Source organism: Chiloscyllium plagiosum, unplaced genomic scaffold (assembly GCF_037043375.1).
Source record: "Chiloscyllium plagiosum isolate Xiang-an unplaced genomic scaffold, Cpla_swu_hap1 HiC_scaffold_5, whole genome shotgun sequence".
NCBI lineage: Eukaryota > Metazoa > Chordata > Chondrichthyes > Orectolobiformes > Hemiscylliidae > Chiloscyllium > Chiloscyllium plagiosum.
This window is the reverse complement of record NW_028270143.1, coordinates 73,418,367-73,431,224: the sequence shown is the minus strand read 5'-3', so window position 1 is coordinate 73,431,224 and position 12,858 is coordinate 73,418,367. Positions and strand designations below refer to the sequence as shown.

Here is a 12,858-nt window from a genome sequence, read left to right as displayed (position 1 = left end):
AAACTCACTTATTATTATAAATACTATAACTTTCTATTGGCAAGGAAGGGGATATTGTATTTGTACCTTTTGCCATTCAGACACTTAACTTTGAAGAACTTTGGGTCCTGTGCATTGATAAGGCTGCTACTTCACCTCCCAGTTGATCTGAGTTTGCAACCAGAAGATGCTGAACTCAGTTGTTATGTTGTAACATCTGTTGAAATGTACTTGAAATGTACTTTCCTAAGCATGTAGTTAGTTCTTCTGCTAAGTTAAAGGACACTGCTTGTGTCCCAGTCATGCCTGCCTCTTTATGGGATATGTGGAACAATCCTTGTACCAGTCCTACACTGCCCCTCTCCCACAACTCCTTTTTTGGTACATTGATGACTGCTTTGGTACTACTTCATGCTCCCGTCAGTACATTGAAAGATTTGTTCATTTTGCCTTCAGCTTCCACCCCTCCTTGAATTTCATATTGCCCATTTCTGACGCTTCACTTCCTTTTCCTGATCTCCTGTCTCCATGTTGGGAAATAAACTGTCCATTGCCATCCATTACAAAGCCACTGACTCCCATAGCTACCTTCATTTGAGCTCGTCACACCCTACATCATGCAAGGACTCTATCCCATTTTCCCAGTTCCTTCGCCTACATCACATCTGTTCAAATGATGTCACCTTCCAAAACAATGCTGCTGACATGGCTTGCTTCTTCCATGACTGTGGTTTCCCACCTACTATGGTTGTTAGGGGATTCTGTAGTCAGAGGTACAGACAGACATTTCTGTGGCCAGCAGAGAAAAAGCAGAATGGTGTGTTATTTCCCTGGTGCCAGGATCAAGGGTGTCTCAGAGAGGGTGCAGAATGTTCTCATGGGGGAGAGGGGCCAGCAGGAGGTCATTGTCCACATTGGAACCAACAATATTGGAAGGGAAAAGGTTGAGACTCTGAAAGGAGATTACAGGGAGTTAGGCAGAAATTTAAAAAGGAGGCCCTCAAGGGTAGTAATATCTGGATTACTCCCAGTGCTACGAGTTAGTGAGGGCAGGAATAGAAGGATAGAGCAGATGAATGCATGGCTGAGGAGCTGGTGTATGGGAGAAGGATTCCCAGTTTGTGCGAAGATTTGTAGCTCGGGTGTTCGTTGTTGTAGTTCTGTTCGCCAAGCTGGAAGTTTTTGTTGCAAACGTTTCATCCCCTGGCTAGGCGACATCATTAGTGCTTGGGAGCCTCCTGCAAAGCGCTTCTTTGATGTTTCCTCCGGTGTTTATAGTGGTCTGTCCCTGCCGCTTCCGGTTGTCAGTTTCAGCTGTCCGCTGTAGTGGTTGGTATATTGGGTCCAGGTCGATGTGTTTGTTGATGGAGTTTGTGGATGAATGCCATGCCTCTAGGAATTCCCTGGCTGTTCTCTGTCTGGCTTGCCCTATGATAGTAGTGTTGTCCCAGTCGAATTCATGTTGCTTGTTGTCTGCGTGTGTTGGTTACTAAGGATAGCTGGTCGTGTCGTTTCATGGCTAGTTGATGTTCATGTATGCGGATTGTTAGCTGTCTTCCTGTTTGTCCTATATAGTGTTTTGTGCAGTCCTTGCATGGTATTTTGTACACTACATTAGTTTTGCTCATGTTGGGTATCGCGTCCTTCGTTCTGGTGAGTTGTTGTCTGAGCGTGGCTGTTGGTTTGTGTGCCGTTATGAGTCCTAGGGGTCGCAGTAGTCTGGCTGTCAGTTCCGAGATGCTCCTGATGTATGGTAGTGTGGCTAGTCCTTTTGGTTGTGGTATGTCCTCGTTCCGTGGTCTTTCTCTTAGGCATCTGTTGATGAAGTTGCGTGGGTATCTGTTTTTGGCGAATACCTTGTATAGGTGTTCCTCTTCCTCTTTTTGCAGTTCTGGTGTACTGCAGTGTGTTGTGGCCCTTTTGAATAGTGTCCTGATGCAGCTTTGTTTGTGTGTGTTGGGGTGATTACTTTCATAGTTTAGGACTTGGTCTGTGTGTGTGGCTTTCCTGTATACTCTTGTAGTGAATTCTCCGTTCGGTGTTCTCTGTACCATCACGTCTAGGAATGGGAGTTGGTTATCCTTTTCTTCTTCTCTTGTGAATCGGATTCCTGTGAGTGTGGCGTTGATGATCCGGTGTGTTTTTTCTATTTCCGTGTTTTTAATGATTACAAACGTGTCATCGACATATCTGACCCAGAGTTTGGGTTGAATTTGTGGTAGGACTGTTTGTTCTAACCTTTGCATAACTGCCTCTGCTATGAGTCCCGAGATTGGTGATTCCATGGGTGTTCCGTTGATTTGTTCGTATATCTGGTTGTTGAATGTGAAGTGTGTTGCGAGGCACAAGTCCAGTAGTTTAAGTATGCCGTCTTTGTTGATAGGTTCAGTGTCCTGTTTTCTGTTCTGTATGTCCAGTAGGTTGGCTATTGTTTCTCTGGCTAGGGTTTTGTCAATTGAAGTGAACAGTGCCGTCACGTCGAATGAGACCATGGTTTCTTCTTTGTCTATGTGTATATTTCTGATGATGTCCAAGAATTCCTGTGTTGATTGTATAGAGTGTTTGGATCCGCTGACCAGGTGTTTCAGTTTCTGTTGTAGTTCTTTGGCCAGTTTGTATGATGGTGTCCCTGGCAGTGATACTATGGGTCTGAGTGGGATGTCTGGTTTGTGTACTTTAGGTAATCCATAGAATCTGGGGGTGTTGTTGCTTTCCGGTTTCATTCTTTGTAGGTCAGCTCTGGTTATCTGTCCGTTTTTTTGTAGATTCCTTAGTGTGTTATTTATCCTATTGGTGAGTTGTGGTGTGGGGTCAAATTCCTTCATTTGGTAGGTGTTGATATCTGCAAGTAGTTGTTGTGCTTTTTGGATGTAATCAGATTTATCTAGGATGACCGTCATTCTGCCTTTATCTGCTGGTAGTACGATTATGTTCTTATCGTTTCTTAGTGATTTCAGTGCTTCCCTCTCCTTGGTGTTGAGGTAATGTGTTTGTCTTTTCCTTGTTATCAGGGGTACGATACTTTGTCTCACTGTTTGTTGTGTCTCTTCTGTCAGTCCATTGTTCCTGAGTGTGCATTCTAGTGCTGCTAGGAAGTCTGCTGTCTTGGCGTCCCTGTGGTTGTAGTTGAGTCCTTTGGCCAGTATTGTTCTTTCTGTGTCTGTGAGCTGTCTGTGGGAGAGGTTTTTAACCCAGGTGTGTGTTGTAGTGTCCTCTTTGTTGTGTGTTAGTTTGGCCATTTTTTCTTTTAGTGCCGTTTTTTTGCGGTGTGTTGTCCTGTTCTGTCCTATGGTGACAGCCTGTTCTATGGTCCGGGTCCATTCACGATTAGTGGTTTTTGAAATTAACGACTTTTGGCGCGCAATTTCATGTCTGTATCTGTGAAGTCGGTTGTGCGCGTCTGTAATCATTACCTGGATCATCCTGAATCCGTTCTGCTTGGCTGTTTCCCTGGCTTGTGGGTTGTTGACTGGTGGTCTGTATCTGACACATTGTGGAAGGATTCGATTCTTTCGGCATTCGTGTAGGAACCGGAGTTGTTCGTATGTGGCGCTTAGTCGGTTAGCACAGGATTCCCATTTCCTGGCTTGTCTCAGCGTCTCTCGCCCGTAAGTGTTCAAAGTTTGTGCGAAGATTTGTAGCTCGGGTGCTCGTTGTTGTGGTTCTGTTCGCCAAGCTGGAAGTTTTTGTTGCAAACGTTTCGTCCCCTGGCTAGGCGACATCATCAGTGCTTGGGAGCCTCCTGCGAAGCGCTTCTTTGATGTTTCCTCCGGTGTTTATAGTGGTCTGTCCCTGCCGCTTCCGGTTGTCAGTTTCAGCTGTCCACTGTAGTGGTTGGTATATTGGGTCCAGGTCGATGTGTTTGTTGATGGAGTTTGTGAGAAGGATTCACATTTTTGGATCATTGAAATCTCTTTTGGGGTAGAAGTGACCTGTACAAGAAGGGCGGATTGCACCTAAATTGGAAAGGGACTAATATACTGGCAGGGAAATTTGCTAGAACTGCTTGGGAGGATTTAAACTAGTAAGGTGGGGAGGTGGAGCCCTGGGAGATAGTGAGGAAAGAGATCGATCTGAGACGGGTACAGCTGAGAACAGAAGTGAGTCAAACAGTCAGGGCAGGCAGGGACAAGGTAGGACTAATAAATTAAACTGCAATTATTTCAATGCAACGGGCCTAACAGGGAAAGCAGATGAACTCAGGGCATGGTTAGGAACATGGGACTGGGATATCATAGCAATTATGGAAACATGGCTCAGGCATGGGCAGGACTAGCAGCTTAATGTTCCAGGATACAAATGCTACAGGAAGGATAGAAAGGGAGGCAAGAGAGGAGGGGGAGTGGCATTTTTGATAAGGGATAGCATTACAGCTGTACTGAGGGAGGATATTCCCGGAAATACATCCAGGGAAGTTATTTGGGTGGAACTGAGAAATAAGAAAGAGATGATCACCTTATTGGGATTGTATTATACACCCCCCAATAGTCAGCGGGAAATTGAGAAACAAACTTGTAAGGAGGTCTCAGCTATCTGTAAGGATAATAGGGTAGTTATGGTAGGGGATTTTAACTTTCCAAACATCGACTGGGACTGCCATAGTGTTAAAGGTTTAGATGGAGAGGAATTTCCTAAATGTGTACAAGACAATTTTCTGATTCAGTATGTGGACGTACCTACTAGAGAAGGTGTAAAACCTGACCTACTCTTGGGAAATAAGGCAGGGCAGGTGACTGAGGTGTCAGTGGGGGAGCACTTTGGGGCCAGCGACCATAGTTCTATTTGTTTTAAAATAGTGATGGAAAAGGATAGACCAGATCTAAAAGTTGAAGTTCAAAATTAGAGAAAGGCCAATTTTGACAGTATTAGGCAAGAACTTTCGAAAGCTGATTGGAGGCAGATGTTTGCAGGTAAAGGGACGGCTGGAAAATGGGAAGCCTTCAGAAATGAGATAACAAGAATCCAGAGAAAGTATATTCCTCTCAGGGTGAAAGGGAAGGCTGGTAGGTATAGGGATTGCTGGATGACTAAAGAAATTGTGGGTTTGGTTAAGAAAAAGAAGGAAGCATATGTCAGGTATAGACAGGATTGATCGAGTGACTCCTCAGGAGAGTATAAAGAAAGTAGGAGTATACTTAAGAGGGAAATCAGGAAGGCAAAACGGGGACATGAGATAGCTTTGGCAAATAGAATTAAGGAGAATCCAAAGGGTTTTTACAAATACATTAAGGACAAAAGGGTAACTAGGGAGAGAATAGGGCCCCATAAAAGATCAGCAAGGCGGCCTGTGTGGAGCCGCAGAAAATGGGGGAGATACTAAGTGAATATTTTGCATTAGTATTTACGGTGGAAAAGGATATGGAAGCTGTAGACTGTAGGGAAATAGATGGTGACATCTTGCAAAATATCCAGATTACAGAGGAGGAAGTGTTGGATGTCTTGAAACGGTTAAAAGTCGATAAATCCCCAGGACTTGATCAGGTGTACCCGAGAACTTTGTGGGAAGCTAGAGGAGTGATTCTTGGGCCTCTTGCTGAGATATTTGTATTATCGATAGTCACAGGTGAGGTGCTGGAAGACTGGAGGTTGGCAAACGTGGTGCCACTGTTTAAGAAGTGCGGTAAAGACAAGCCAGGGAACTGTAGACCGGTGAGCCTGACCTCGGTGGTGGGCAAGTTGTTGGAGGGGATCCTGAGGGACAGGATGTACATGTATTTGGAAAGGCAAGGACTGATTCGAGATAGTCAACATGGCTTTGAGTGTGGGAAATCATGTCTCACAAACTTGATTGAGTTTTTGAAGAAGTAACAAAGAAGATTGATGAGGTAGAGCAGTAGATGTGATCTATATGGACTTCAGTAAGGCGTTCGACAGGGTTCTCCATGGGAGACTGATTAGTAAGGTTAGATCTCATGGAATACAGGTAGAACTAGCCATTTGGATACAGAACTGGCTCAAAGGTAGAAGACTGAGGGTGGTGGTGGAGGGTTGTTTTTCAGACTGGAGGCCTGTGACCAGTGGAATGCCACAAGGATCGGTGCTGGGTCCTCTACTTTTTGTCATTTACATAAATGATTTAGGTGCGAGCATAAGAGTTAGTAAGTTTGCAGATGACACCAAAATTGGAGGTGTAGTGGACAGCGAAGAGGGTTACCTCAGATTACAACAGGATCTGGACCAGATGGGCCAATGGGCTGAGAAGTGGCAGATGGAGTTTAATTCAGATAAATGTGAGGTGCTGCATTTTGTGGAAGCAAATCTTAGCAGGACTTATACACTTAATGGTAAGGTCCTAGGGAGTGTTGCTGAACAAAGAGACCTTGGAGTGCAGGTTCATCGTTCCTTGAAAGTGGAGTCGCAGGTAGATAGAATAGCGAAGAAGGCGTTTGGTATGCTTTCCTTTATTAGTCAGAGTATTGAGTACAGGAGTTGGGAGGTCATGTTGTGCTGTACAGGACATTGGTTAGGCCACTGTTGGAATATTGCCTGCAATTCTGGTCTCCTTCCTATCGGAAAGATGTTGTGAAACTTGAAAGGGTTCAGAAAAGATTTACAAGGATTTTGGCAGGGTTGGAGGTTTTGAGGTATAAGGAGAGGCTGAACAGGCTGGGGCTGTTTTCCCTGGAGTGTCGGAGGCTGAGGAGTGATCTTATAGAGGTTTTACAAAATTATGAGGGACATGGATAGGGTAAATAGGCAAAGTCTTTTCGCTAGGGTCGGTGTGTCCAGAACTAGAGGGCGTAGGTTTAGGGTGAGAGTGGAAAGATATAAAAGAGACCTACGGAGCAACTTTTTCACGCAGAGAGTGGTACGTGTATGGAATGAGCTGCCAGAGGATGTGGTTGAGGCTGTTACCATTGCAACATTTAAGAGGTATTTTGATCGGTATATGAATAGGAAGGGTTTGGTGGCATATGGGCCGGGTGCTGGCAGGTGGGACTAGATTGGGTTGGGATATCTGGTCGGCATGGACGGGTTGGACTGAAGGGTCTGTTTCCATGCTGTACATCTCTATGACTGTGAGCGACTAGGTTTATAGAGTCATAGAGTCATAGAGATGTACAGCATGGAAACAGACCCTTCGATCCAACCCGTCCATGCCGACCAGATATCCCAACCCACTCTAGTCCCACCTGCCAGCACCCGGCCCATATCCTTCCTATTCATATACCCATCCAAATGCCTCTTAATGTTGCAATTGTACCAGCCTCCACCACTTCCTCTGGCAGCTCATTCCATACACATATCACCATCTGCGTGAAGAAGTTGCCCCTTAGGTCTCTTTTATATCTTTCCCCTATGCTAAGACTCAGTTTGTTAATGTGCTTTTGGAGTCTGGCAATATTGCAACTATGGCAGTTGCAGTGAGAAGTAATGGAATGTTTTGTAGAGTTTCCAGACATTTTGAGCTCCCATGCTTGGATGATTGAAGAGTCCAACCAAGCTAATGTTGTGCTCATGCCTCAGATGTATGCATACAGCTTCCTCTGTTGAGGAAGACTCTCTGTTGAGAGACTGGTGGTGCTCATGGAGAACTGGATCCATCAGCTGATGCATGCAGAGCTGCATACCATTGCCTTCTCCATATATTCAATACAGCAACAGTAAACAACAGGCAGATAAGGCACCTGGAATCTCCATCTGGTCCTACTCTTCAATTGAGGAAGAAGCTACAGTGTGCCTCACAAGGGTGGATTAATGGCTGCCTTCTACTTCTTGGTCCTCCTCTCAGAGAGCTGTATGGATAGCACTTTCCAATGCTTCTGCTAGTGACAGCAGCACCTCAAATAGCCATAATAACAGGAGAGTTCTGCATGTATGCGGAAACCTGTCAGCATATTATAACCTTCTATGTCTCAGATGGCTGGAGGATGGCTGCCAACATCATCATAGCCACAGAACAGCCAAATCAGCTTTGCATGACTGTACTAACACACAATGATATAAAACAACACACAAGAAAACCCTCTTTTTCTCCAATGCAGCTGCCAATGTTGAAAATATCTCAGAATAGCTTCCCTGGAAATTAACTTCTGTCCATCTTATTTTTATCAGTCTTGCTGTCACTTCATTGTCTATCTAAAGTTGTGCATGTGTTTCCCACTACAGGGCCAAGCAAGTGAAAGAAATTACATTTTAAAAAATTTTTGTTTTCAGATTTATCTTGTGTAGGAGTCCAGTTTTCCTTCCAATTGGCTAGTGGATGTCAAGCTTTCTATGGGGATTGGGTGGCTAGACACCAGAGATGTAACAGTAATGGTGCTTGCTTCTGTATCATGCTAATTAGGTAACCTTCTGATCCCGGGAACTCCAGTGGAATCAACTGTAGTAGTAGATGTGATCTCTGAGGAAGCTCAGGTTTTTATAATTGACTATTATTTCTCAAATGACTCATTATTGTGAAAATTCTAGATCAAGTCATAATTAACAAAAAGCAGTATGGTTTCATGATAACTATTCCAATGGTGATAATTACTAACCATTTTCTGTACCTCTGAATCGTCTGTCCTTGTCTAGAACTAAAATAAAATTGCTATTGTTTGGTTCCCTACCAAAGCTCGCTTTAAAGCCTCTTAACATGGTTATCAGATTATTTTCTCAAATCACACTTCTGTTGTGGTTGGTAGCTTATTCTTTAAGTTTTTTTCCATAACCTCACAGGTTCCATGATCAATGACCCTACACCTTTGTGATACAACCCTATTCTTTTGCTGATAACTTAATATTATGACTCTAATGATAATAGGTTCTCACTATCTATAATCTGCTCTGTAAAATAACTGAATCATTACATCTTGATCCTCTCCATGACTTTCAGCGAGTTGAAGAAAATGTGGTTTCTTTCAATTTTACAAAGACATTGTTTCCTTATGTTTCTCTAAAAAAAAACCCTTATTTCACTTTTGTGTTATTCTTAGGCGTCTACTGCCATTCTTTCTTGCCTGCCTACTTAGACATCAGTTGAAACTCCATGTAACTTGCTTACTGCTATTAAACTAAGCATTTTTTTCATTTTCACAGATCGTAATTCCCATGAAGTCTACCCCCGACCCAAAAGCCTCATTCCTGATGAAGGGCTTATGCCCAAAACGTTGATTCTCCTGTTCCTCGGATACTGCCTGACCTGCTGTGCTTTTCCAGCACCACACCCTCGACTCTGATCTCCAACATCTGCAGGCCTTACTTTTTCCAATGTCTTAAATATGACCACCATGGACAAGAATTTTATTGAGCTGAGGCTGTCGGTTGAGAGTTGGTGTGTAGGCCATTTGGCATTGCAGTGGGCCCTTCTTGCTAAGGCTGCAAGCCACACAATGATGGAGGTGGCCTCTCAAGTCGAAATGTGAAGTGCTGGAAAAGCACAGCAGGTCAGGCAGCATCCAAAGAGCAGGAGTTGCTGTTTTGGGCATAAACCCTTCATCAGGAATGATGGTGAAGGGCTTATGTCTGAAAGGTAAACTCTCCTGCTCCTTGGATGCTGCCTGACCTGCTGTGCTTTTCCAGCACCACACGTTTTGACTCTATCTCCAGCATCTGCAGTACCCACTTTCTCGATGGCCTTTCAATGGCAACTAGGGATGAATTGCCCATATCCCATTATTTTAAAATAATTTAAATAAATTTGAAAAAAGCAAACTAGGGTATTGGTATTCCATCCTGAAATTTAACCCCTATCCAATTCTTTGGTGATGCTTTTCTTCAAAACAATTGCTCATGGGATATGGACATCAGAGCTGAAAATGTATTGCTGGAAAAGCACAGCAGGTCAGGCAGCATCCAGGGAACAGGAGAATTGACGTTTCGGGCATAAGCCCTTCTTCAGGAAAGAGGCCTAGCCAGCATTTATTGCCCATTTTAGTTGCCCTTGAGAAGGTGGTAGTGGGCGGTCTCTTGAACCGCTGCAGTCAATATGTTGAAAGTAAACCTACAATCTCATGAGATGGGGAGGTCTAGGATTTGTGACTCAGCAATACTGAAGAAACAGTGATATAATTCCAAGTAAGGATGATGAATGACTCAGAGAGGAATTTGAAGGTGGTAATGTTCCCATGTATGTGCTGCCTATGTTCTTCTAGAAGGAAATGGTCATGGGTTTGGAAGGTGCTGTCTAAGGATCTTTTAAGTGGGGAATATTCCATCACACTCCTGACTTGCTTTGTAATTGGTTGGCAGGCTGGGGGAAGGCAGAAGGTGAGTTAGTTGCTGCAGGATTCTTAGCCGTTGACCTACTTTCGTGGTCATTGTATTTATATGGTTAGTCCAGTTTGAGTTTCTGGTCCATGGTAATCCACCCAGAATGTTGATAGTGGATAATTCAGTGATGGTAATGCCTTTGAATGTCAAAGGATGAGAGATTATCTCTGATTGAAGAAAGTCATTGTCTGGCATTTGTGTGGCACAAATGTTACTTGCCATTTTCTGCCAAAGCTTGGATATTATCCAGGTTTCCTGCATTTGGACATGGATTGCTTCAGTATTGCAATGCTGCTGAACATTGTGCAATCATCAGCGAACATCCTCACTTCTGACATTCTGGTAGATAGAGATCATTAATGAAGCAAATGAATGTAGTTGGGCCAAAGATACTATCTTGAAGAATTCATGCAGAGATATTCTGGAACTGAAATGGCTGTGTTCCAAAAAATCACAACTGTTTTCCTTTGTGCCAGGTGTAACTCCAACCTGCAGAGATTTACATTATCTACAGTGGTGTAAACAGGCCATTAGGCCCACCAACCCTCTGAAGAGTAACCCACCCAGACCCATTCCCCTACATTTACCCCTGACTAACACACCTAACACTATAGGCAATTTAGCATGGCCAACTGATCTGGCCTGCGGGAGGAAAAGGCTCATGCCCGAAACATCGATTCTCCTGCTCCTTGGATGCTTCCTGACCTGCTGTGCTTTTCCAGCAACACATTTTCAGCACTGTGGGAGGAAACCCACGCAGACATGGGGAGAACGTGCAAACTCCGCACAGAGAGTGCCCCAAGGTTGGAATCAAACCTGGGTCCCTGGCATTGCGAGGCAGCAGTGCTAACCACTGAGCCACCATGCTGCCCTGGGATTCCCATTGACTCCAGTTTTGCTCATGTTTGTTGATGCATCACTAGGTCAAATGTGGCCTCAATGTCAAAGGCAATCACTCTCACCCCTCACTGATCTTTCAGTGCTGGAAGACCACACCTGAATCAGGTTAAATAACTTTACAAAGGAAATTGAATCAATCAACTACATAATGGCCCTCTAATCTTGGGAGAGTGACTATCATTCTTATCTGGGCTGATGACCATGCAATCTGGCCCATTAATTGTTAGGTTCTTGAGAGTTGTGTCAGGTACTAATGCCATGAACAGTTGAAATCAGGAAAAGCTGCTGATGAAAATTCAGCCCAAATGTTGGAATTCTCTTCCAGCATTTCTCCCGCACAGTATTAAAAAAATACAATTCTCTTATTATTTCATTATGGTCTCTATTTTATTTGTGATGCTGTAGTATGTGCTCAGACTAATTATCTATTCTTATTTCTATCAGCTGCCACTATAATTTATGACCTAATCTTCTTGTTCCTTTCATCTGCACCGTGGAAACAATTCTAATTACACTGAAATAGAAAATCCTGTATCATGGATTAGTAATTCAGAATTCCTGGCAGAGAAATTCCCCTCCCATGGCTCCATTGTCAATGACATTTACTTTTCATGGTGTGAGTGGAGGCTCCACTTCCTACAAATCATGATGAAGATATAATTCAAAGATAGAATAAAGGTTTTATTAGTAGTAATCTATTGATAATTTGTTCTATTGCTATTTACATAATGTAAAAACCACTAGGCATATGGATTATGTTGAATCAGTATTTGTATGTAAAACAAATGTTTACATAGTTAATGCTCTGTGTGGAAACAATAGCACTTGGATTAAAAGAATTAATTATACTCAAACCGTGACTAAGCAGACTAAGTATGTGAAGCTCATGTCCTTCAATTGGAATGTAGATAAGTAAAAAGAACTTCTGAAAAATCCACTTTAACAGCACTAGATGGAAACCATGCACCACAAGTATGCAATACTTTCTCTAGGAGAAATAGTGTGTTGACCAAGGTAAAAGAGGCCAATGCTGGGAAGTGAAATGTTTTCCCACAAAGTTAAAAATCACACAACACCAGGTTATAGTCTAACAGGTTTAATTGGAAGCACACTAGCTTTCGGAGCGACGCTCCTTCGTCAGGTGATTGTGGAGGGCTCGATCGTAACACAGAATTTATAGCAAAAATTTGCAGTGTAATGTAACTGAAATTATACATTGAAGAATTGATTGTCTGTTAAGCCTTTCATCTGTTAGAATACAGTGATAGTTTCACTTCCTTCATGTGTAAATCACAAAACCCTTTTTTAAAAGGTTGCATTCTTGGGTTAGCTGTTAACAATGGTGATAGCTAGACAATATGTTGAAAGTGTTAGCCCCCTGTGTTCTCTGTCTATGCCATGATGTTTAGATTGATTCTAATCTAAAAAGTGAGATAACAGAGTTTTACATAAATTCATGCAGTTTTTGAGCTCAGAGTTCTACATGAATGTATGCAGTTTTTCAGCAAAGTGCAATGTAACTCTGCAAGTACAAATTCACCCCACAAAATATATGTGTGCATGTGGGTCTTTGTCTGTCTGTGTCTGTGTGTCTGTCTGGGGTGGGAGTTGTGAGTGTGAGAAAGTGTGCGTGTGTGTGTGTGTAGTGAGTGCAGAGTGTCTTAAGTCTGTGAGGGGGTGCATGTGGGAGTGTGTGTGTCTATAAGGGTATGTGTGGGTGTCTGTGTGCACGCCTGTGTGTACCTGTGTATGTGAGAGTGTGTGTGTATAGTGCAATGGTGATCA

The 12,858-nt window shown here is 43.2% G+C and overlaps 1 protein-coding gene across 2 annotated transcripts in view; it reads right to left on the bottom strand.

The window, feature by feature from the left end:
• LOC122549954 (V-type proton ATPase 116 kDa subunit a 1-like) overlaps window positions 1–12,858 on the bottom strand; it is a 140,626-nt gene that overhangs the window by 35,287 nt on the left and 92,481 nt on the right. The window lies entirely within an intron of this gene.